Here is a 27927-nt window from a genome sequence, read left to right as displayed (position 1 = left end):
CTAGTGAATTTTCCCTCCTTCAGCTTTGTTTCTTTGCTCCAAGGTCAAGTTGCCTCTCAGTTGCTGCATTATTAGCCTGCTGTCCTTGTATGTCTCTTCACTCAGTGTATCAAGTTCAGCAATGGTCCCCTCAAAAGCTGTCTATGCAAGACGGCAGGCTTGCTCAGAGGAGTTCAGACCTCATAGTAGAGTACAGAAAAGTTGAGGATGAGACCCAATCTGATAGGATGTGTCCATTGGCTCTTCGTTTCTGCTGACTTCAAACTTGTTGGTATGGGGACGCCTGGGTGGTTCAGTTGGTTAAGCCACTGCCTTCAGCTCAGGTCATGATCCCAGAGTCCTGGGATCGAGTCCCGCATCGGGCTCCTTGCTCAGTGGGGAGCCTGCTTCTCTCTCTGCCTCTGCCTGCCGCTCTGCCTCCTTGTGCGCTCTCTCTCTCTCTCTGACAAATAAATAAATAAAATCTAAAAAAAAAAACAGAAAAAAAAAAAAAACCCACAACTTGATGGTATGCTTGTGGTGACTGATCCACAATCCCTTTCCTCTCAGCACCAGAAGCAACCCAGACACGTAACAGTAAGACTCATCTTTCACTTACAAATAGAAGATTTTGCTCTCTGCTTGTGGAGCAGCGTGATCAAGAACTTCTCCAGAAGTGATAGTATATCATTGTAGATGTACTCTAAGCTTTGTCACAGTTTTCTCTCTGTAATCATGAATAATCCTCCCCCCCCCCACTTTAGCATCTCCTATCTTTAGCTTGGTACTTGAGATAACTCTTTAAAATGACCTATGGCTTTTTTTTTTTTAGACTTTAATTTTTTATTTTTTATAAACATATATTTTTATCCCCAGGGGTACAGGTCTGTGAATCACCAGGTTTACACACTTCACAGCACTCACCAAATCACATACCCTCCCCAATGTCCATAATCCCACCCCCTTCTCCCAAACCCCCTCCCCCCGGCAACCCTCAGTTTGTTTTGTGAGATTAAGAGTCACTTATGGTTTGTCTCCCTCCCAATCCCATCTTGTTTCATTTATTCTTCTTCTACCCACTTAAGCCTCCATGTTGTACCACCACTTCCTCATATCAGGGAGATCATATGATAGTTGTCTTTCTCTGCTTGACTTATTTCGCTAAGCATGATACGCTCTAGTTCCATCCAGACCTATGGCTTTTTACAACATTTTTCACAAGTAACTGAGAAAAAGATGCTTTCCTCATTGGAGATAATTCAGCTCCTTATTTGGTTACGGACAGGATGCAGACTGCCATGTCTTCATATTGTTTAGCCTGCTTGATCAGTTTTGCTTCTGTTCCAGCTTAACTTTCCCTTTTTGTGTCTGAAGTCGTTGGTAGAAGACGATAGGTCTCAGGAATTTCTGCCTTTTCGTTTTCAAAAGATATTTTATCAGATTAATGGTGTCCTCATCTATTTCTGAATTACTAAGAGTTATTTTTTATTTTAAAAGATTATTTATTTATTTATTTGACAGAGAGAGAAAGAAATCACAAGTAGGCAGAGAGGCAGGCGGAGAGAGAGGAGGAAGCAGGCTCTCTGCTGAGCATAGAGCCCGATGAGGAACTTGATCCCAGGACCCCGGGATCATGACCCTAGCAGAAGGCAGAGGCCCAACCCACTGAGCCACCCAGGAGTCCAAGAGTTGTTTTTTTAAATTAGGAATTTAGTTTGAATTTTATCTAATGTTTTTCCTAAACCTATTTGAAAGAGTCATGTTGTTTTTCTCTTTTAATACCATAATGTGGTGAATTGTATTTGCAGATTTTCTAATATAAGCCTGAAGAAGAGCAGTCTTACACATTTTCTTTTTGTAAATTTCTTTTAATTGTCTTATTTTCCAATAAAAAGGCATATTTTTCAGTTTTTAACTTTATTAAAAAGTATATGATGCTACATGTAATAATTTAGGGCTCTTCCTCCTATAGTATAATATATTGTTAATGTTCTTACTTATTATTATATTTAGCTAAAATTCATTCATTTTGACTGTTGCTTCATATTTGATTTTGAAAATAAATAATTTATCATATGCTTGGGCATATTAATTATGGGACTTTTTATAAGTCATAATAATAAAGACAGTATGTAACTGGCACAGGGGTAGAAAATTGGCCGATGGGATGGAACAGAGAGCTAAGAACTAGACTCAGGCATCCACTGGAATTTAGGTACATCAGAGGTGGCCTCTCTCAACAGTAAGGAAAGGTGAGAGAATTCAGTAAATGAAACTGGATGATTGGTTACCCAGAAAAATAAAATCATCATCAGATAGATTAAGGATTTTAATATTTAAAAAACCTGTGAATGTCTCAGTAGAACATATTGGTGAACATATTTTCAGGCACAAAAACGTTAACAATATTTGACAATATAAAAATTTAAAAACTTAGTTCGTCAAAAAATAATCCTAAGTGAAAACACGAGTTACAACTGGGAAAACGTCATCAGCAACAAACAGAGTCAAAAGGAAATTTTATCAAGACGAGTTAACAAACTCTTGTAAAATTAGTGTGTAAAGCATCAGCAACTAAGAGAAAACAAGGGGCAAAGCACATGAAAAAGCATTTCACAACAGAACACGTACAAATGGCTAGCAAATACATTAGAAGATGACTGACCTCATTGTCAGGGCAATGTAAAGCAAAACTGACAGAACTTTTAGAACGTCTGATTGCACCCAGTGTGGGAACCTTCTATACCTTATACATTGCAACGAGGGTGGGAGTGGGTGTGTGAAATCTGAAACCACTGATCTCCGCATCAGTGTGATTGTCTCTTTAAAAAATTGGGGTGAAAAAAGTACATACTGTATGATTCCATTTACATGACAGTCCTAAGCTACAATGAGAGAAGCAGAGAAGTAGGATCCCGGGCTGGAGGTGAGGGCAATATACTAACTTGCGGAGGAGCTCTAAGAACTTCTCAGGATTGTGTTTGTGTTCCATTTCTAGATTGTGGAGGTAGTTACCCAAGACCAGATATTTGTCAAAATTCATTGAATTGTATGTTTGGAATGGATATGCTTTATTTCCTATAAATTATACCTCAATACAATTGACAAAAATTTAAAAAAATAGGGTTTTCCTTTTGGTGGTGTATCCACAAATCTATTACATTGAACATACAATCCAGTCACATAAATTTAGATAATACACAATAGAAGGCCACAGGTGGAACAGTTGGATGATGCACTATTTAAGTCTGAGCCCTTTAAAATCATTTAAAATTTCAAAAGTAACATGTCTGCCCATGCTATTTATCTAGGCCACTTAGAAAAATCTAAATAAAGATTAATTGGCATGTCTTAATACCGGTATATGTTTGCAATATTTTCAATAAAGACACATATTTATTATTTCCCTGATATTTGAAAGTTGATCAGAAATAGAGATTTACATGATTCTTCATCTGCTATTTATTGTTAATACATACTGAGAAAATAACAGATAATCTGAAATTTTCAGGATGTCCGTGGGATGTTTGCAGATATGGGTAATGTCTGATTCTAGTACCCTGGGGATCTTTACTTTGTTTTTTTAAGATTTTATTTATTTATTTGACAGACAGAGATCACAAGTAGGCAGAGAGGCAGGCAGGGAGAGAGGAGGAGACAGGCTGCCTGCTGAGCAGAGAGCCCAATGTAGGACTCGATCCCAGGACCCTGGGATCATGACCTGAGCCAAAGGCAGAGACTTTAACCCACTGAGCCACCCAGGTGCTCCTTCCATAACGGTCTAAGGCAGACTCAGGGATGGAGGAAGAGACATGCAGGGAAGGAACAGATATTTCTGTAGAGATTGCTTAAAAATAGAATCTTAAAAAAAAAAATCACTTGCTTCTCTGAAAATGACTGAACTTTATACAATTATATAGACATCATTTCCTAAGAATGACACATAGTAATCACTATAATTTCTTTGATAGAACTGATTAATAAAGATACCTGTACTACGGCTCTAATACATGAACTAACTGTCAGATATTGTCCAGACTATTTTCTTGTACTGAAATCCATTGCTTGAGCAGTAGTAGAAAGGGTGTAATTGTAGGAATCAGGTAGGCTGGGGTTCACGTTCTATCTCTCTGTTCTCTTCATTCCCTCAACAGATTAGATGATGCCCATCTACATTGGTGAGGACAATCTATTTCACTGTGTTCACAAATTCAAGTGCTAATCACTTCCAGAAATACCATCACAGACATCTAGAAATGTTTATCCAAATATCTGAGCACCTCAAAATCCAGCCAAATTGACACATAAAATAAACCATCACAAGAAACACATACTCATTTTAACAGTGATATTACTACCAAAAGGGCCAAGAACTAAAATTAGTCTAATGCTGGTCTTCTCATTGAGAATCAAGAGCATGTTTACAATTATTTACACAAAAAGCAAAATGTTTCTTCTCTTATTGTCTGAAACCCACGTTTTCCAAACTGAAAGTGACCTAGAAATTATCTAATCCAATCCTTCGTTTGTAAATATGAAAGTATTGATGCCTCAAATGTTCATGTTTTCAGTTAATGAATTCCAGAGCTGGAATTGGAATCTAATCTCCTAACATACAATTTATGTTCATCTCAGAATATGACACTGAAGATCTTAACAAAAGATAAAAAAAAAGTTACACTTAGTAGCTATTTCGTGTTGAACAAGTAACCTAAATTTTCTATATATTGGCTTCCTCTTCTATAATTCGAAGATAATGATAATAACAGTACATATTTTAAATGTTTTAGTATGTTTACAATATTAAATGAAATAATAAAAACAAGGCACTTACCACAGAGTAAGGACTTAACAATAGGAGAATTATAAAGAGTCTATTGAGAGATAATTTTTTTCCAATTAAGTGTTTCTATCATGACATTTTGTGATATAGTTTTGTCCTGTGCTTTGGAAGACGAATTTTCTACCTGAGAGGGATGGATTCAAAATTCTTCTCACCCTAGAAAATAACCTGTAGAAACAGGTTCTCAGTGGACTTGTGTTGGGAAACCTATACATCAAACTGAAAATGATTAACTGAGGAAAGAAAGAACAAGTTGATTTTTATCTCTTGAAGAGGTATCAACAACCCTGAGTGTAACTGATCCTTTTCACTAATACTCTGTCTATTCCTGTCAAAGCCCAAGAAAATCTGCTAGGCTGTGTCTGTGGCTGGTGATCTCATCTCATCCCTCCACTGACATCTCATCCCTCCACTGACAGGCTCTTCTTACCATCTCTCTGGGTTTTTTTCCCTTCCTGTGCTTTTTTTGAACAACATCTATATATTTTCCTTCTCTTCAGTTGGAAACAAACAAAAGTAAACTAAACTAACTAAAAATAACAATGCAAACATTCCTCTGTGAAACAAAACCACCTTGGAATATATATATTTTGTATCATGATAGAACAAGAAGCTTTTCCTCCATACCAGTATTTATAATTCTAAAGAAGAATAGCATTGACCAAAAGTTAGGAAACATTATAAAAATGTTACGAAGATGTAGGAACTTTCCAGGAAATGTTAATTATTATCATCACTAAACTGGAATAATTTATTAGCCAGATTTGGATTGTCCTACCCTTCTAAATGACCCACTAAGTCATTTATCAACTTAGTTAACATTTTTTTTTTTTGGTATGAGAACCAATTTATGGAAAAAAAATATAGTTAGTGACGTTTAACTTTTTGACCTTTAGTAACAAGTTTAAAAAATATGTATCTTTAAAAAGATGATAAATGGTTATTTTAAAACATCAAATAGTAAAATAAAATAAAATAAAATATGACTAACATCAAGCAAAGTGTGTTATTTAACAGGTAACAAAACACATTCATCCTATTTTACTTTACTGAATCCCAAGGGAACAGGGTATATTTATACAAATTAGACTGCCTATTTATCGTAAAAAATCATTCCAATGAGAAGATAATTTTGCTTTATATCTCAGAGAAGTAGCAAGATAAAGGTAGCTTTCTAGAAAGCTCTTATCCTGGGGTGACTTAGTGGTTCAGTGTGTTAAGTGTCTAACTCTTGATTTTGGCTCAGGTCATGATCTCAGGGTGGTAAGGTCAAGCCCCTCCTTGGGCTCTGTGCTAAGCCTGCTTAAGATTCTCTCTCACAGTCTCCCTCTGCCCCTAGTGCTCCTGCTTGCATTTCTCTCAATACATACATACATACATACATACATAAAGCTCTCATCCTGAAATTAAATTGGAGGCTACATTCTGAATCTGTATGATCTCTATTTGATCACGAGTTGGTCACTGCTGGTACATAAGTGTAGATTACACCAATTACCTTCTGAGGTCTTGTTTTCACTTCTACTTCTTTGTTTAATTAGTTGAATCTCATTGCCAGTCAGGAGTAGAAGCCTCAAGGTTTATCCTTCTTCTTAGATCTTTTTAGATCTTCTCTTTCTAGATCTTTAAGTGTTCTTACCACACACACACACACACACACACACACATAGAGGTAACTAAGCAGGGTGATGAATATGTTAATAAGCTTGATTGTGGTAATTATTTCTCAATGTACACATATATTAACATGTCACATTGTTCACCTTCAATATGTATGATTTTTATTTGTCAATCTTATCTCAATAAAGTTGGAAACTCACAATTATGGAAGGATATAGGAAAAAGGAAAAAGCTATAGCCATTTCTCTACGGAAGTTTCTGTTTAAAGGAGAATGCACAAAGTCTTTAAATATTTAAGACATCTCTAAAAGGCGGAAGTGGAGAGACACAAATCACAACTATAAAACCCTTCAGCTGATTAGGTCAGAGCTGAGGAACCATTTTATTTTCTTTCTCAAGTCCTAATCTTTTTCTCTTAATTTTATTCTCTTACAGCAATGTGCGTCAGAAGCCAGATCACCTAAATTCTGGTTCACTAATCTTGTCTACCATTTTTCAATCACTCTTCTCTCATATCTCCTCTGTGATATCCTGGCTCCATACCAAACCCCCTCTGCCCCCGTCTTAGAAGTGTGATAGAAACCCAGATTTCTATTACAGAAGGACATGCATACAGGTTAAACTAACCAACCAAACATATATACGATGCAGTTTGTTCTGCTCTAAATGTAGAGATTAACAGGGTTTAATGGTGTGTCATATATTGAAAACAAATAAAAAAACTATGAACAAGGCTGCAGTTTTATTATAATCTGCCACCTACTGAATTCATGATTTTGAACAATTCTTTCACGTTTCTGAACTTGAGTTGTTATGTCAGTAAAATGAGAAAAAATAGAAGATATCTACTCAGCAGGTTATATGTAGTCATTTTGCATATAATATATGCAAAAACATCTCTATATGGTAGGTATTCAAAAAGCCTCCATTTCCAGTATTTTCTATGATGAAACTAATTTATATTTTCATAAATTGCCATTTTAGCTTTTGACTAAAAATGATTGAATCCTAATTTCAGGGAAAGTGTCTTGAATCCAATTCCAGTACCTTGATTGCCAAAGCGAAAAGCGAGTGCTAAAACTGTCAAGTGACGGCAAGTGATTCAACCTTCTTTTTTGCTGGATTGTTTTCTGGTTAAGTTAACACACATTTCAAAACTCACCCAGAATCGTTGCCTTTTGGCTTCGACTCTGAACTTAAAGTGATGATATTTCAAGGAAAACCGAAATGCAAAGGGATGTTATGTTGCATTTACTTTAGGGTTCATTCACTATGACTTTTACATGACTTGTTAGACATTAGCCTCCCTGTTTTGAAAAGGCCAGGAACATCAGGGTCTGTGCAGAGGGTGAAAACCATTAGTCTGCACTTTATCACTGTCATCCAGCTGCAGAATGGCTGTATTTTACATTCCACAGGTAATGGAGGATGTCAGAGCTGTTTCAACTCTTACACAGGTCAAAACTTCACAAAGACTCAGGTTTTCTGATTTTAGGCGAGGAGCACTTCTCTGCCCCAGTTCCTCAAATAGCCTTCACCCACTCTGCAAGGAGACTGTAGTGATTATTGTCTGTGAGTGTGCTTTGTAACCTATTAATGAACTTTGGGGTAGAATTGATTCCTAACTTATAGTTCAAATATCTAAGTCATTAGAAGGCAGAGCCAAACTTTGCTTCAACTTTCTTCCTTGAAGTGGATTTTAACCAAGATTAGGTATCACAATAACATCGTGTTGTCATATCAGTCTTCACATCAACTCGTAGATGTGTGGGATTTCAGAGACTGACATGACAGCATGTTCACTCGATACAGCCCTGATCTCACGTGTGCCCACCTGAGCACAGCCCAGCTGGCTGAGGCCCCCAAACAGTGACTTTATGTTTCTTTGGGCACCGAGCAGAGATTCTATTGCATTCCATTACATCTTATCGCACTTTTCATTTTTTTTTTTTTTTTTTTTTTTTTAAAGATTTTATTTATTTATTTGACAGAGAGAAATCACAAGTAGGCAGAGAGGCAGGCAGAGAGAGAGAGAGGAGGAAGCAGACTCCCTGCTGAGCAGTGAGCCCGATGCGGGACTCGATCCCAGGACCCTGAGATCATGACCTGAGCCGAAGGCAGCGGCTTAACCACTGAGCCACCCAGGCGCCCCGCACTTTTCATTTTTAATTCCATTATGGCAAGTTCATCTTCCCCGCATTCGGGTAGAGGCTACTGATAGGTAATAAATATCAGCATCACATCTACTCAAAAGGGGAGAAATCTAACGAGTAGAGAAGGAAGTAGACCATAGCTGCTGCTTCTTTTCATACTCACAGATTTTCTGCAACTTTAGGGGATTTGTTAAGATCCTCAGTGTAATATTCTGGGATGAACATAAATTGTATGTTAGGAGATTGGATTCTAATTCCAGCTCTGGAATTCATCAACTGAAAACACAAGCATTTGGGGCATCAATATTTTCATATTTACAAACGAAGGATTGGACTAGATAATTTCTAGGTCACTTTCAGCTTGGAAAACATGTTTTTCCAACAATAAGAGAAGAAACATTTTACTTTTTGTGTAAGTAATTGTAAACATGCTCTTTATTCTCCAGGAGAAGACCAGCATTATACTTTTTAGTTTTTGGCCTTTTTGGTAGTGATATCACTGTTAAAATGAGTATGTGTTTCTTATGATGGTTAATTTTATGAGGTGCTCAGATATTTGGATAAATATTTCTAGATGTGTCTGCGATGGTATTTTTGAAAGTGATTAGCACTTGAATTTGTGAACAGAGTGAAGTAGATTGTCCTCACCAATGTAAATGGGCATCATCTAATCTGTTGAGGCAATGAAGAGAACAGAGAGGTGGAGGAAGGGAGAATTCTTTTTGCCTGACTGTTGAGGGGACACATTGATCTTTTCCTGCCCTTGAACTGGGACTTAACACCATTGGTTCTACTGGTTCTCAGGCCTTCAGACTTGGACTAGAATTACCCCACTGGCTTTCATGGGTATCTAGCTTGAAGAAGACTGTGGGAATCCCCAGTCTCCATAATCATGTGAGTCAATCACTTATTTTACATATATATCTCATGGGTTCTGTTTTTCTAGAGAACGCTGAGTAATATACTTTTCTTTGCAAAAACTGGAGTTTTCAAAATTATTGACGAATTAATAATTCTTACTTCTGACTATACATGTTCACATGACCTTCAAAACACTTTCGTACATATTACCTTGTTTTTTCCCTTTTCCTTTTGTTAGAAAATATGAATTGCTTCATACCACTGGACAGGTATTACCACCCCCATTCTAAGGACAATGAAGTCAAGATGAGGAATACTTAGGTAGCTTAACAAAGAATTTGTGGTTAGTTAACAGCAGGAGATGTAATACAATTTAAGTCAGCTAAATGTTAATCATATATATGCTTATTTTATTTTTAAAATCAACATCTTATTATGAAATATAACATACAGAAACATACATAATACTTAGTTTAACAATAGCTGTAATGAGAACACCTGTGTAATGATCACAGCCGTGAAGTATTAGAACATTACGGGCATCACAGAAGGCCCTCTCTCTCCTCTGTGCCAGTTATCAGCTGATTGCTTCTCGCCTTGAAACCCCCCACCCCCAAATCTCTTCCGCAACAACAGAGCTTTAAGCATCCCCTCCACCCCACCCCCGACCCCCGCCGCCTTTGGTGCCCGTGTGATATTAAGCGTCATCGGTAGAGGGAGCTAGAGGGACTTTGAAAGAGGAAGGGGTTTCCCTTCCGGGGCGTGCAGTCTTTGGCCCGTGTGGCCTCTAGGCCTGGGCCACGTGGCCGACACAGGATTCCCAACCGGGTGACGTCGCAGCTCCCTCTGTGTCTACCACAGCACCTTGACCCGTCTGGACCCCAGAGGGATGGTTCCGGCGTCCCCGTGACTGTGAATCACTTCCGCCTCGATAAAGCCGTGACCTTCGCCGTGCTGTGGGCTACCGCTGCCACCCTTGCTTAACAAGGCGTGAACCCCAGTCTGGAGGAAGGACACCCCTCCCACGTTGGTGCTTCCGTGTGTACCTCCCTCAGCCGTAAGGGGTTTTTCAGAATTGTACTTACAGGTTTATAATCCCCCCCCTTTTTTTTTTTTTAAAGATTTTATTTATTTATCTGACAGAGACACGGCGAGGCAGGGAACACAAGCAGGGGGAGTTGAGAGGGAGAAGCAGGCTTCCCTCCAAGCAAGGAGCCCAGTGCGGGGCTCGATCCCAGCATCCTTGGTTCATGAGCCGAAGACAGACGCTTAACGCCTGAGCCCACCCCGGGGGCCCCTCATTTCTCCTCTGTTACAGTTGTTTGGGATCCTGACGGGTAAGTCTCACAAATCACAGATTCCCTCATTTCCACCCAGAAGCAGCTACTCTCCTAACTCATTTGAAATGATTTGCTGGAGCTCCTTTATAAGTTTCCTACTCATGTATACTTTTTTTTTTTTTTTTTTTTTTTTTTTTTAATGGTGAACAAGTTTGAAAAATTCCCTGCCAGTGCAGGTTGGTGGTGGTGGTGGGGGGGGTGTATGTGCAATGCTGGCAGTGGCCGACCATATTACATATGAGTATTACACGTATTACATACGAGTGGACGCCTGCAGGACCAGAGGGCAGCTGAGCATGCCTGTTCTTCACACTTAGGGGTGCGCGTGTATCATGACTGTGGAGGTAAGAGTACTATGAGTGTGTTTTAACTGTGCACACATGTGTGCGAATGTGTGTGTGTGCACGCAGGTGTGGGACTGGATGGAAGCAAGGAGGCTGTCTGCCCAGGGAGCTCCAGCTCCTAACCTGTAAAGACCCCCACTTGTGAGTTCAGCTGAAGTCTGGTGAAGTGAGGAGTTTCTCTTGGTGTGAAGGGCTGGGTGTTGGGTTTCATCACATTTTTTAAACATAGTTTCATTTTTTCTTTTTTTTAGAATTTAATGGTAACACAGTGTCTATAAACTTTTGTTACTTGCTCTCTTTTGTTCAAAATGATGTTTTTTAAAGACACTAATGTGGCTGTGCTCATGGTCTGCTTTATTTATGTATCCACAGTTTGTTTTCCATTCTAAAGTTGTGTGCATTTGGATTGCTTCCAATGTTTGACAATTAGGAACAACTGTGCTTTCAACATTCTTGTACCTGTTGCAAATAAGCACGTTTATCTCTGTAGACTATACACAGGGGTGAAATTTCTGAATTAAAGGGACTACCTCTTCCACCTTTCTAGATTATGATATATTGTTTACCAAAGAGGTAAACAAAGAGCTTTATCAAAGAGGTACCAATTTATAGTCCTTCCAGCCGTGTAGAAATCTAGTAGCTCTATATGCTTGTTAATATGTATTAGTATGAAGTAAAATATTATTTTGCATTTTCCTGACTTCAGAAGTTTAGTGCCTTTAGTGTATGTCTATTAGTAATTTGATTTCCTCTTTTATGAAGTGTTCTTTTAAGTCTTTTACCTGTTTTACTCTCTGGTTGTCTGATTTTTTAGAGTTTTCTTTTTTATCATAAATAATCTGGATAAAAATCCCTTTGTCAGCTATGTGTTGCAGATACCTTTTTCCATTCCATGGTTCTTTGCTTTTTAAAAATGGTATCTTTTGAAGAAGACAAAATTATGATCATAAGTTTAATGTAGTTGACCTTATTAATCTTTTTCTTCATGGCTACTGCTTTTTGTGTTTTAAGATACCAAAGATAATATATTCTTCCATATTCTAAAAGCTTTATGGTTTTGCCTTTCACATTTAGGTTTTTAATTTACCTGGAATTGATTTTTTAATATGGCATGAATGCTTTTGCTATTATGCTATAATTTCTAAGAATCAAATGTGCACAAGGTCACTGTTACTGTTTAGTTTATGCATGCACAATTTTGGGAGAGCTAGCCTCATAGAGAAGGGTGCTTAACTGGGTGGGTGGGGGTGGAGACTTTTTAAGAAACCCATAATTAAGCTCTTATTGATGGGAAGTACTTTACTTCCATAACTTCAGAAGTGCTAATTTTATAGCACTTCAGGGTTGGAGAGTTCAGGGTTGGAGAGTTGAAGGAGGTTGGCCAAGGTCACACAGTAATAATCAAGTTGAGCAAGGATTCAAATTTTTACCATTGGACTCAAAAGCTTCTGCTATTTTGTCTCTCTAGTGAAGGTGTGTGTGTGTGTGTGTGTGTGTGTGTGTGTGTGTTCCCTTCTTATTTTCTTTGCTTTTCCATACTTTTAATTTGACATTTGGATTTTCCAGGGATAACAGACTATCTCTGATTCCCATTCTGAGTTTTGCTTATGCCCAAAGTTACCTCACTTTGCTTATAAGCGTTTTCTTACATTTTTAAAATAGTCCCATATGCAATTATGCTTCTCTTTCTGTTTGTTACATTGTCTTTCAGTAAAAAGTTTTCACTCAATATAGAAATTTGACTATTTCCTAGAGTTTGAATTCTTATTCTATATGCAAGGGCCCCAGAACCTGCTCTGGTTGCCTAGCTATGTTCCCTGGAGCTCTGGGGGCTCTGACAAATTCCCACATTGGAAGTTGCTGGGCTAAGCACTCCAGGTTTTCCTTCCCTCCTCTCACACAAACTTCAGCCAGAGAAACTCTGATTTATTTGTTGTATTTGTTTGGACTCCCAGTTAAAATTTCATTTGAATAAAGGTTTTTGCCACTAAAAATGTCTGAAAACAACTGGACAATCATTGTGAGTAATTTTAGGATGCGACAGGGTGCTTTCAGTTATCTGGTTATAAGAGTATTAAAAAAATTTGCTGGAGAAAATTAAATTTACAAGGTTTTTAATTCTATAGTTAATAAGTAAATTTAGTAAGATCAACCCAAAAAGTCAATATTATTTACATGTTAATAACAAACAATTGGAAGATGAAATAAAAAATATAAGACCAGAATAAAGCCCAAAATACTTAGGAAGATATTTTTAAAAAGACATGAAAGACTTCTCTCTGAAAACAACAAATAATTGCTACCAGATTTCAAAACGTGTTAATAATTTGGAGTTGTATTATGTTCATGGGGTGAAAAATTCAGTATTGTTAAGGTATATGTTCTCACCAAATTTACATCAACACTATCATAATAAAAACCTTACTCTCTTTGGTCTTCCATCTGCCCCTGGATCTTGCTCTAATAATTCCTTATTACTTTGTTATTTCTTCAATGCCATCAAGCTATGTATATGTATAAGTATATGCATACTTAACATCCTCTGGCTGAGCTAAAATAGAGTACCCAGTCTATGTTTTCTCCACTTTGGTACCATTGACTCAGGGGGCTGGATAATTCTTTGTTATTGGAGGCTGTTTTGTGTGTTGAATATGCAGCAGCCTCCTTGTACTCTACCCATATGGTACTGTCCTCCCATTTGTGACAAACAAGAATGTCTAGTTACTGCTAAATGTCCCTTGTGAGGTGAAATTGCTCCTAGTTTAGAACCACTGACTTGACATATCATTTGTTGAAGCAAAAATCCCAACTTGTCAAATACTTTTTTCTTCCTGTCATTCCATTTATTGTTTTCCAACATTGTTTTTTATCCCAATTCTTGCCAACTGCTTTATTACAGATGGAAACATTTGTGATGTTTATATCCCTTTAAATCATCAATTTCTTTCCCATTAGTTATAGAATTAATTCCAAATCTTGTACCATGGCATGAAAGCCCCATCTACTTCTCTGTTTCTTGTCTGACCATACTGGGTTTTAGATGACTATTCTTCCTGCATTGCTTTAAAAAAAAAAAAAAATTATTGGCTTATAGCACTGTATGGTTTTTTATTATGTCTGTGCTACCTTTCTTCCCTTGATCTGTGAATCATATTTCTGATGTGTCTCTTCAAACCCTCTAGCACCCATTTATGACTTGAGACACTGTGTGTCAGTAGTTTTGTGGTGGCTTCAAGGAATTTGACACAAGTGTGGGCCTGTATGTGTATGTTTCATATCCTGCCATGGATTTCTCTGATGTTGTCATGTGAGATGCTAGTGGAAATTTGCCTCATAGTCATGAATGGGATGAATGGGTACAGGAGAAGTCAGTGCATGTGGGAGCCTTTTTTTTTTTTTCCACTTTAAAAATTTTTATTTCAATTCCAGTTAGTTAACATATAGTGTTAGTTTGAGTTGTAAAATAGAGTGATTCAACAGTTCCATATATCATCCAGTTCTCATCAAGACAAGTGCACTCATTAATCCCCATCACCTGTTTAATACATGTTCTCACATCCTCCCCTCTGGTAGTCATCAGTTCTCTATATTTAAGAGTCTGTTTCTTGGTTTTGTCTCTCTTTCTTTTTTTTTCTCATTTGTCTTGTATCTCAAATCCCACATATGATTGAAACATATTTGTTTTTCTGACTGATACACTGTGCTTAGCATTAGGCTCTCTAGCTCCGTCCATGTCATTGCAAATGGCAAGATTTCATTCTTCTTTAGGGCTGAATAATATTCCATTATTTATATAATCACACACACACACACACACTACATCTTTTGTATCCACTCGTGAATTATTGGATGCTTGGGTTGCTTCCATATCTTGGCTATTGTAAATAATGCAGCTGTACACATAGGGATATATGTATTCTTTTAAATTAGCATTTTTTTGTTCTTTGGGTAAATACCATTCTTGACCAATAGGAAATATAAATAAATGTTTCCTCCTTCACCCTCTAGGTGGTTGGTTTTGAAAATATTGTAAAAAGTTCCTGAGAAATTTCCACATAATCAAGCACCAGTCACTCGTCTTGGTATCCAACCCAATAACATATGCTTATATTGGTTTTTCCCACCTTCTTTGTTTTACTCCTGTTCTTATATGTGCTTCTTAGGATAAATTCTCAAACAGACTACCTGCATTTAAGCCTTAGTCTCAGGTTCTGCTTTTGGTTGGTCTAAAACTAAGGCAAGGGGTGCCTGGGTGGCTCAGTGGGTTAAAGCCTCTGCCTTCAACTCAGGTCATGATCCTGGGGTTTTGGGATCAAGCCCCGCATGAGGCTCTCTGCTCAGCGGGGAGCCTGCTTCCTCCTCTCTCTCTGCCTGCCTGACTACTTGTGATCTCTGTTTGTCAAATAAATAAATAAATAAATCTTTAAAAAGAATAAAATAAAACTAAGGCAACCTGGCTAACTTTTGCTCATCCTTTAAAATAGCTTCTTCATCTTCATCCTGTTAATTCTCTATTTGTTTTCTCAATCATCTTTTTTGTTCAGTCTAAGGCTGAGAACTAATTCATGTGAGGACATAAATTGAAAGAAAACATGTTTCCTCTGAGGCTAAAGAAAGTCCTGAAAAATACATGGAATCACATGTCAGAATTTGTGCAAATTAAATTACACTATCATATTAAATAGTCTTATTCTCCATCAGTCAGTAAGCAAGAGAGGACTTGAGGATACTGAAGACTTGTAAAGGAAGGAGAAACTGAACTAGATCTTCCATGAGGAATGATATGGAATCCACTAGAACTGAAGAAAGTAATCACCAGATAGTGTAAAGCATCCACAGAGGAATGGATGTATATATGACAGGGAATAATATATATATTGTGTATATATATATTTTTAATTAGTATACATATATAGTCCCCTCAATGCCCATCCCAGATTCTTGGGGTAAAAAGTTTTGTTTCCTGGATCAGCTGTCTACAGTCTCTTTTGTTACATAGAGTCAAGGTTATTTGCTGAGATAGAGAAAACTAAATGTACAACCAAGGAGAATGTGTTGATACTTGTCAGAAACATCTGGTAAGAAAGGCAGAGAGAACCTGGGATGATATTATCTCGTAACTGAGGGAACTGCTGCCATTCATGAAAATCTTGCAGAGATCCTTGGGAAGAAAATTTCTTTTCAATAAAAGAAGAGAGAGAAAAAAAAAAAAAACCCGAACAACTATGCAATGAAACTCAGCAGATAGAGAGGAAATCGAAGAGGAAATGCTACCAGCCTGGGAACTGGAACAGCAGACAAGACAAAGAGGTAGTATAATGCTGTGGGAGTCTACGAGAGTCCTTGAGAATGCTGAGTATGCCATAGAATCGGCAAAAACACTGACTCCTATGGTTAGCACTTTAGATGGCATTGCTAAGGTGGGTTGTTAAGGGAAGTCCATGAGTAGAGCAACTTTTAAGTATACAATACAATGCAACACTCTGCTGTATAATAGTTCTCCTGATTACTGAAACCCTGTACCTTCTGATCATTATCTCCCTCACCTTCACACCTTGCCCAAGCCCTGGGGAGCCACAATTGTACTGTTTCTTTTGGTTTGACTATTTTAGATTCCACAAAGAAGTGTGATCATAGAGGAGGTGTCTTTCTATGATTGACTCATTTCACTTAATATAATGTCTTTCAGGTCTGGCACAAATGGCAGGATTTCCTGAGCTTTTAGTATCATAGCCCCCCAATTAGAGGTATGCATTATACCTTTTATTTATTTATTTATTTATTATTGACATATAATGTATTATTTGTTTCAAGGGTACAGGTCTGTGATTCATCAGTCTTATACAATTCACTGAACTCACAATAGGACCACCATCCGTGGTGTTCATCACCTTGCATTACACTTTTTAAATTAAATTTCAGTGATATTAAGAGTTAAAGTGAGTACTTAGAATGTGGCAAGACTTGTGCTAAATGACTTATCAACATTATCTAAACAAATACTTAGAATAACCATTTGAAGGCTATTTATATGGTCAGAGAATGTAAATCTAGACAGGATAAGTGATTTACCTATGGGCACATATGTATGCTAACCCTAGAAATAGATACCCCTGGTCTACCTGACACAAAGTCCATGGTTGTAACTTGTAGAAAATATACAAAATATCACCAGATGGCCAGCTATGATCTAAAATAAGAAAGTCTAGGAAAAGTGAAGGAATACTCTGAGGATGGATAATTTTATATAATTTGGCATTATTGATGACAGCATTTAGAAAGCTAACATGCATCTGCATAAAAGGGCAGTGGGAGAGTATTAGGTGCAGGTCTGTAAATAGTATATGTGCCTACTAATTAAGATGGATAGCTGGTTATACTTCTGTTTTTGTTTATAAGGGATCATTTTCTAAATAAGGTTTGTTGAATGGCAGTTGTCATGATCAATGCTAATAGCAAATGAAATAAGTTAGTATCATTTCTTTTTGAAAAATAACATTCATTTGGATTGAAATGAACATTTAAAGCCATGAAAAGTGTAGAAAGAAACTGAGTATCATTGTAGCACTTTTGAGTAAGATCTGCATCTGTGTCTAAGGGCCATGATTATACTATTGAGAAGAGTATAAAGTGCAAAAGTTAATTACTTCCTTAATTCATTCAAAAAATTTTCATGGAAGAAATTCTGAATAAAAAATACTTTATTATTTTAATTAATATTCACAGAAAATACTATATGGTAGATATTAGTATCCTCCTCTTACAAACAAAGAAACAGACTTCACCCAACATACCTGTGGTCAATGGCTGCTGGGTGGCAGGTGTGGCTTTAATGGCAGGCTTGTCTGGTTCCAAAGTCTGTGCCGTATTTCCTAAAAAGGCAGATTGCACACAGTCTTGCAAACACAGACAAAACAATCCCTGGGTGCCATCACCACATTATCCTTCCTCCTCCTTCTAACAGCAACCTATGGGGGAAACCTCATGGATCACAGGCTTGGGCAGAATGTCACACTGTCTGGCAGAACGTCAGCTTAAAAGGTCAATAAACTTTGCAGTAGAGCATTCTAATCATCCACGGAAAATAAATTGCTCATATTTCTGCGGATTAAACAAAGTGAAGGCTAACTCGTTATGTTCATATTTTGGGTACATTTTCTCAGGGCCAAAAAGTTACTAGTGTGTAAATCATAGTCTGACTAGCTATTAACTTTTTTTTTTTTTTTAAGATTTTTTAAATTATCTTCCCCATGAATGGGAGCTTTAAGCATGATGGAAAACCACATACACTTGAACCCAATTGGAGGACATACAGAGAAGTCACACTAAGCTGATGAGGGTATGAAAGAGTTCTATGACAGAGGAAATACCTGAGACTACAGGTTGCTGCCGTAAATACCTACCGGATGAGTCAGGCTGCAGAAGTTAGAAAAAATCAATAATTACTAAGATGCAAGGAAGACAGAGCAGGAAGAAATTGAAGGAGAACCTTTAGAATGGATTCTTAGAAAAGAGTCCTCTGGCTATAAAAACCATGAGTTTTTAGAATAATCTATCTACCACAGGAAGCTGTGTGAGTGCCATCATTTAGGACATCCAGGGATTAGACAGACTCCCAGAACCATTAAAAGTATGTATTAGCAGAAACATTAGTGGGAAATGAAGACAGTAGCTTTTGCATTGTTTACTCCTGTCAGTACAACTCAGAGGAAGTCTTCTTTGTCCTTGAGTAACATTCCAGATGTTTGTTAAAATGTGCAGATTTTCATCCCGTTGACTGAGTTATGCTTTTTTTGACCTTCATGTTTCATTGGATTTGTTCAGTTCTCATGTATCATGAAGAGTCACCTGTGTGGAGCTTGTGACTGTGACAAAGAGATAGTTTGTTTTAACATAGTCACTGTGGAAAAATTAGAACATCCAGACATGCAGTTAAATTTCACCAATATCTTAAGTACTCAGTGATGAACATGTTAACATTTCTATGAAGAAACCCCCAATATTTTAAGTGTGTGTGTGTGTGTTTGTGTTTATATAGGCTTGTGTTCATAGAGATTATAATTATGCTATATAGACTATTCTGCAATTTCCTTACTAATTAAGCATAATATAATCATCCCCCATGAAATTAAATAATCCTCTAAGTATTATAATGCAGATTGCATCCACAGTATTGATTTATAGCTATTAAATATTCTCAATTGCTGGACCCTGGCTTGTTTCTGATTTCATACTATTATATAAAATGGGATGCTGTCTACTCTCATACATCAATTTTCATCAAAGCTTTAATCATTTCTTTGAGAGAAATTCTTGAATTGCTGAGGTAAGGGGTTTGCACATTTCACTAATTATGTCGGTACCCTTCAGTTAGAATGGAGTTTTCGGGAAAGTAGAATGCAGGCTCTGGATTCAGTCTGATTATGTGACCATAGGCTGATTCCATGTGGATGAGTTTCCTTATTTGTACAATGGGATTCCTAGAACTACTCCATGTGATGACTATGAAAATTTAATAGATAAAATAGGCAAAATAATCACTAGAGTACCTGCCAGAGAGGAAACTCATAGAAATGTTTAGTATTATTATTGTTGTGATTATTTCTAATTAATATTTCCATCAAAAGCTATTTTCCCTTACCCTAGATGACAATATTATCACAAATAATATTTGCAAATTTAATAAATAATGCTATATTATTGTTTTAATTTTCCTTTCTTTGATTTCGATAGGTAGGGTGTTTACTGTATGTGTATTGGTCATTTGTATTCTTTCTTTCGTGCCTTGCTTGGTCATGGAACTTTTTTGGCCTATTTACTGCTGTAATTTTTAATTTACTTACTGATTGGTATAAGAGCTGCTTCTTTCCTGTCTAATAGGACAACAACCTCTTGCATGCTTTTAGGCAAAATGTGTATGACATTAAACAATTTCCAAAACAAAAACAGCCATACATTTCCTCTTACATTTTCCGGAGTACTATTCTTAGAATGTGAATCTAGCAGGACATATTTTATACACTTTTATACACCATTCCGTAAAGATGTGTTTTCAACCTTTTAAATTCTCATTTCAATTTTAATGTCTTATATTTCTTTGACTTAATGAGTTCTTTTTTTTTTAATAAAGATTTTATTTATTTATTTGACAGAGATTACAAGTAGGCAGAGAGACAGGCAGAGAGAGAGGAGAAAGCAGTCTCCCTGCTGAGCAGAGAGCCCGATGGAGGGCTCGATCCCAGGACTCTGAGATCATGACCTGAGCCGAAGGCAGAGGCTTTAACCCACTGAGCCACCCAGGCACCCCTAATGAGTTCTTTTTAATAACTTATCTGTTTTGACTTCAGTCTGGCTCCAAAATATTGATTTTTTTGGCCTTCTATAACAAAAGCAATTTTCCAATTTTCATATAAAAAAGCTTCATGCTTAATATGCGTTTACTTCTCTGGGCTAAATAATGCCAAATATTTTGCTTTTTCCTCATTAAACTCTTTTTCCAAATCTTAAATGACACATAATATAGCATATCATTTATAGATATTCTCTTTAGAATCAGACATGTACTCAAATTCTCACTCAGTTCAGTAAATTTGTACAATCCGTATGTCTGAGCCTCATTTTTCTTACATGTAAAATGGAAAAAAATAATATCCATCTCAAAGAAGTAGTCTGAAGGTTAAATAAGATCAAGCAGGTGACAGTTTAGGTACTTAATAAATGGTAGTTACATTTTATCAATGAATTATTATCATTGTTATCCAATAAACCTTCCTCTAGTTATATGGTCATATAAATAGTGAATATCAACAGCAGTCATTCACCTAGTTTTAAAATTAGAAACATTGGAGTTATCCTCATATCCTTCTGCTCTTGCATTCCTTACATCTAATCTCTTGTCAAGTCCTACCAAGATAGCCCCTAGATTGGCTTCTCCTCCATCTACTCTATTCCATTCCCAATGCCAGTGCCTCCATCCAGAACCCTCATCATGTCTTGTCTTGGACCTCTATGAGGCTAGGCACCCTCAAAGTCTAACTTTAAACTCTTGCTCATGGACTGTTTCTAAATCATAAATATAAGTTTTGCACTGGTCCACTATAATACTTTCCCATTTCTTAGAAGGAAAGGTTAAAATTATTGAGTATGGCATTTGAAGTCTTTAACAGGATGACTTCATTTATTCATGTAGTATCATCCTCAGACTATTTTCCTATATCAAGACCCTTTTAAATTATTTTGAATCATAACCACAAACATTTTTGCTATTTCCAGGATGTTCTATGCATACTAATGGATTAGGGTCTTTACTCAAAAAAAAAAAAAAAATCCTACCTAAAATAACAAATATTCTTTACATCATTCAGGATTGATGGAAGGGAAATTAACATTTACTGAGCATTAAACAAATGCCATGCATATTTAAGACTTAAAATAATCCTGTGAAGTAACTATCATTAGTACCATGTTACAACAGATACAGTTAAGTATTTTGCCCAATTTCATCCATGTAAACAGCAGAACTGGGATTCCATATTCTTTCTACTTTTCCAAAATATATTAATTATATACCCACTCTGTGTCCTGTAATGGAATACTGTAGACATAAAGATGAATTAAATTAAATGAAAGTATGCTTACTCAAGGAAATTATGGTCTAATGGAAAACCGCTCAGAAATGTCTTATTTATGAGGACATCCATGTTTCCACCAGATGTGCTGGCGGCATAATCACATTCTGCAGTTTGAAAATCCATGGCTGCTCTGTTTCCAGCCATGACTTTTCTCTCCATTTCCTTATCTGGTTGCGCACTTTCAAAAAACGTAAGAACCTTAATTTACATAATAAATTAGCAACTTCACTGCTTTAAGCAGCTTAAGAAAAGACTTGAAAAAAAGTAGAGGATTGAAATGAGTGGCCAAATAGGACTTTGGGTTTGCTCTAATTTTCTTTATATATGTATGTATCATCATGGAGAATTCATGGAATGGCTGCTATTTTTGTGTTCCACACATGGAAAATTTGATGTAGATAAAAGGCAGACTATGTAAACAGGAGGAAGAGCAGAGATGGGAATTTGAATTTCCTGGATGCTTGGTCTGTTTTCTTTCAAACTACTTTGTGTCACCTATCATAAAATTATAAAGCAAATGTCAGGGGTAGATACATAGGTGAATAGGTAGATTTTTTTTAAATGATTTTTTTAAAAAAGTGTTAAAAAATTCCCATACTCACAACTGCAAAGATTGCTCCTACTAAGGATTATAAAATGTAAAAGTTAGAGTCCTGAGACCTCCACAGGGTCCTAAGCACATTGGTCGGAAACTACTAGCATAGCAGAAAGAAAACAGACAGAAGCTAGTTAAAACTATCTAATATGCCTGCATCATTTGGGTATTATCATTGGTTTTCTCATCTTAAAAGATAATAGTAACAATGTACTCATCTCACAAAGTCATTAGAGTAAAATAGATAAAGCATATAAAAATTTTAAAATCAATGAAGCACTATCAGAGTTTCTGGTATCGTTATTATGGTACTACTTATATAACCAGAGTCCTATAAATTATAGAATTAAATATCAGAATGAGAATTTAGAACAGGAAAGAACTCTACTTTCTCATTCTATAAATTAGGACACTGAAGTTCAGAATAGCTAAATGACCTGCCTAATGTCTTATAGGTATTGCTTAAAATGCCACACAAGCATACGTTCTATTTAGTTATAAACACTGCTGGTTATTTAACCCAACTAATCTTATTAATGTCTGCACCTTAATGAAGAAAAATGGACACTGTTGAGGACAGGGACATGGGTATAATCATATATGGGTACTGGTATGTATTTTATAAGATACCTTGAATCACCTCTCTCTATATTCTCTACATATCAGAATCTTTGCCCTTAAATAAAATACATTGATCAAAGATATATGACAGCAGTAAATGGGTTTGCAGAGATAGAGACATAAATTTAGGTATCTAGATTAAGATATATAACTAGACCCATTAAAACTTTTTCATATACCGAGAAAGAGGAACACAGACAGTTTAAGTAATTTTCCTAGAATAAATCACACAGATAATAGATGACAGAGTCAGGACTTGAGAGTGAATTTTACTAACTCCAAAGACCTTCCTTTTGTCCCTATAGTACATAGTTACTATATGCCAATGCAATATTACGTATTAGTTTCAGTATAATATTAAATAATTAACAGGCAGTTTGGAGAACATTCTACTACAACTTAAGTAGGAGAAATTACTTAAAATTTGAAGAAAGAGGCTGCAATTTCAGTTACTCCAAGAATGAGTGGAACACCATAAGATGGCCAGAGAATGCAAGGGCAATCAAGTAAGGGAAAATTTCAGAGGCAAAGGCACGATGCCTGAAAGATCAAGACATTGTTCGAGGTAGAATGGTCCATGTGGGTACAGTGGAAGTGGGTAACTTTAAAAGATCTATGGGGGAAAGTACTGTGTTTATTATTTCTAATCTTATAATCTTGGTGCCTAATAGTTTGACATAGATAAACAAATTGGTGAATCGGTGAATAAATGAGTGAATGGATACAATCGAGAGAAGGAAAAGGAGAGCTTCATTATTAAAAGTCTGGAATTCCATACTAAAGATTTCAGAAATTGTCTTTATATTTTGATGGAAAATTGAAATATTTTAAGCAGATCTGTGACAAAGTTAGATTTGTATTCTAGAAAAATCCCTCAGGTTGCAAGTCTCAGAGGATTAGAGATACAACATAAAATTATTTTGGTAATGAACTAGAAAAAGAGAAAAGGAAATCTACTAGATGCTTGATAATGTCTTTAAACAATTCTCAGAAAGAAGGGCTGTTGAGAAGGATGAATAATGTGGCAAGTTTGGGTTCTATTGAATTACAAGTGCCTATAATATATTCAGGTAGTATAGTCTAAAAAATGTGTACCGGTAACTTAAAGTTGTCAGCATTTATTACTGAAGGCCTAAAGCAGAAAAATAGATAAAATATAATTCAATAGGGTTATTGAGAAAAAGATAGCAATAGAGGAAAGTGAGAAAGACTGTTCAAAGAAGAGAAAGGACCAGAAGAGAGTAACATCCTGGAAGCCAAGAGAGTTTACAGAAAGAAGGGGTAATCAGCAGTCCCAGAGCCTTCACAGAGGCTAAGAAAGTAACTCCAAGAAGAAGTAACTAGATTTAGCCACCAAAATATTGTTCCCAATTTTGAGAAGGCAGTTACTTTTAAAACATTAATTAATTTTTATTTTAATTTCAGTTAGTTAACATCCATTGTTATATTAGTTCAAGTGTATAATACAGTAATTCGACATTTCCATACATCACCTAATGCCCATCCTGACAAGTGCACTTCCTAATCCCCATCCCCTATTTCACCCATCCCTCCACCATCAGTTTGTTCTCTATAGTTAAAAGTCTGTTTCTTGGTTTTCCTCTCTCTCTTTTTCCTTTGCTTATTTGTTTTGTTACTAAAATTCCACATATGAGTGAAATCATACAGTGTTTGTCTTTCTCTGACTGAATTATTTTACTTAGCATAATACTCTCTATCTCTAACCATGTTGCTCCAAATGGTAGGATTTCATTCTTTTTGATGGTTGAGTAATATTCTATTGTATCTATACACATTTTAAAAATTAATTTGTTTATTTTAGAGAGAGAGAAAGAGAGCACAACCCAGGGGGAGCAGCACATGGAGAGGGAGAGAGAGAATCTCCAGCAGACTCACTGCTGAGCATGGAGCCCAACAGGGAGGCTCAATCCCACGCCCCTGAGATCATGACCTGAGCTGAAATTAGTAGTCAGCTGCTTAATCAACTGAGCCACCCAAGTGCCTCTACACCACATATTCTGTATCCATTCATGTGAAAGTGGACAATTTGGCTGTTCCATAATTTGGCCATTGTAAATAATGCTGCTACAAAGCAGCCTTTTTTTTTTTTTAAGACTTTATTTATTTATTTATTTGACAGAGATCACAAGTAGACAGAAAGGCAGGCAGAGAGAGAGGGGGAAGCAGGCTCCTCGCTGAGCAGAGAGTCCGATGCAGGGCATGATCCCGGGACCCTGGGACCATGATCTGAGCCAAAGGCAGAGGCTTTAACCTACTGAGCCACCCAGGTGCCCCTACAAAGCAGTCTTGAAAGAACAGAACAAAAAGAGCAATTCCAGAGTTCAAGTTATATTACAAAGCTGTAGTAATGAAAACAGTATGGTACTGGTACAAAAACAGACACGTAGATCAATGGAACAGAACAGAAAATTCAGAGAAGGCAGTTATATTTGAGCGATGACATTCATTTTTTAAAACATGGACAAAACTTAAGAAACTCCTCTGTTCTCAGTACCAGGGGTTATGGTTGTGCATGTATCTGGTGTTAAGTGCCCTAAATATTTCTCTATGGGGATTGAATTCCAAGATTATATTATAAATTATACAGCCTACATGCTCACTTTAATTTATAATTACTGGTGATATTCTATATTTACAGGATCAAAGTTGGCTGGTTCAGATGCCTGCATCATCAAGAATGGAAGTTTAACCTATTTATGGCTAAAATTTCCTTGACTTTGAAAAAGACTTACTTTACCACTCAGCAATCTTCTAGTCCTCAAGCAGCATTGCTCCCTCAATTGTACTTCAAAATACTGTGGTCAGAAGAGACAAAAATCAATTTGACTAAATGGAAGGACAATTTTTGTATCGTTTGGAACTAGATGGAGAATGTATCTAAAAGTTTGAGAAAAATATAATGATCCAAGGGCAAGATCAATTTTATATTAAGACTATAGAAGAACATTTAAAAACTCAGCATTTAAATGCCTATTCTCCTTGGTAGAAGATACTCTGCTTCTTACTTTCCATATCCTTATTAGGGCTGGTCCTAACCTCACCTGGTATGAACCTTTGCTGTTGTGGATCTGAAGTTTAGAAAGCTCTAACAATTTAAATGCTAAAGAATTTGGGATTTGCTTATAAGATAATTTTTCATAGATATACTTATTCATATCCACGTACTTACCCCTATATTTATAATATGTTGAAATATTCCATTTAAAAGGGAAACTTAAGTAAAAAGAACTAGTATGTTCTATACTATTCAGAACTATTGAGTTAGTAGACTTATAGTTCATCTCCCTGGGAAATGGAACATATAATAGTGAGTATAGTGCATGAACTGGGTAATTATATATTTAGTTGAATTAATGAAGTTATGAATAAACTTTATTCATTTTCCGCTAAAAACTACTGCTTATACTTTATTATGTTTACTTATCCATTAGAAAAATTAGAGCATTCACAGGCTTTTTCATAACAGAATTTAAGATTTCCAGTTGAATGTTTTGGAGAATAGACTATAATAATTAAAACACATATTACTTCTACAATGCTTAATATTTTAATATGTTTAAAGTATTTTATTACTACAAGCTAACAAGCAATGTCTTTTGAGCCCACAATTATATAGAAGGTAAAATTTTTTTTTCTTTTGTAGCTTTTTAGAAAAATGAAATTTGAAATGGAGTACATTATGAGGGCTTACAGCTTACTATAGGTTTTTAACTATGTGCCCAGATATGGCCTATCATATCTTATTACTGTACCTAATAATAATGGCTGAGTTTATCCTTTTAAAAATTTCTTTGTACCACAAATTTGTGCTCCTTTTAAAAATTTGAGTGTTTGTATTTTAGTCATGGCACAGTTTGTGGAAAATCTTTGACAGGAACTGTGAAAGCTTGGTGAGAGTCACAGTTTAAGATTAACATAAGCACCTACAAAAAATACAGACAATTCATAGTGGTTCCTATATTTGTTCTTATAAAATAAAAATGATATCAAGCACACTATACTCTAAATACCTTTTTTTGGCAAGTGAGGTTTACTTTTAATTATCTCTGATATCATTTATATAAGTACATGTTACAAATAACTTGGTAAAAATAATGAGGTCTTGGTTGCATGAGACCTCATTCTAGCTATGTGTAAATGAAATCTTCCTACAGGGATTATTATATTACTACACTACTATAACTTTTCTGAAAAATTTAACATCAAATATGAATGCTAATGTTAATATCTAAGTTTATTGTAGGAAGTATCTATTTATAGACTTATTAAAACAAAACCCAGTCAAACATTATAGTTCAGTTGTTTCTTTTTTTAAAGATTTTATTTATTTATTTGACAGAGAGAGAGTGATCACAAGTAGGCAGAGAGAGAGGGGGAAAGCAGGCTCCCCACTGAGCAGAGAGCCCGATGAGGGGCTTGATCCCACAACACTGAGATCATGACCTGGGCTAAAGGCAGAGACCCAACCCACTGAGCCACCCACGTGCCCCCAGTTTTCTTCTTCTTCTTCTTCCTTTTTTTGCTTTTGTTGATAACATGACAACTATCAGTTACTATAAAAACAAGTTTATGCATGTTTGGGCTTTTTATTCTCCTAGATAATGCCAGAGAATAAGTTCCATAAATATATCTATACTTGACAGAGTCATTGCCATATGACAGTAAACATGCAAAAAGTGAAATCTGGCTTTCATCCAATTCCCAAGACTTCTTACTCATAGAATAATCAGTTTTTGGAAACCTGAAAAATGTATGTACATATTTCAGGTTTTTTTTTTCTGGAATATTTTATATTGGTACACTCTGCTTTTCTTAAAGCCTCAAGTAATTTTCAGCACACTTGATGAAGGATATTTAAGAATATATCCAGCATAATAGCTGCTATAAAGCTGACGAGAAAGAGTGGTGTAATCTGTTGG

At 36.2% G+C, this 27927-nt stretch overlaps 1 pseudogene; it reads right to left on the bottom strand.

Annotated features, from left to right (window-relative positions):
* On the bottom strand, window positions 1–26163 carry LOC131812126 (14-3-3 protein zeta/delta-like; annotated as a pseudogene).
* Window positions 26164–27927: the final 1764 nt, after the last annotated feature.

This window comes from Mustela lutreola, chromosome 12, assembly GCF_030435805.1.
Source record: "Mustela lutreola isolate mMusLut2 chromosome 12, mMusLut2.pri, whole genome shotgun sequence".
NCBI classification, from domain to species: Eukaryota; Metazoa; Chordata; class Mammalia; order Carnivora; family Mustelidae; genus Mustela; species Mustela lutreola.
Note: the sequence above shows the minus strand (reverse complement) of the source record. Positions and strands in the feature narration are given on the sequence as shown.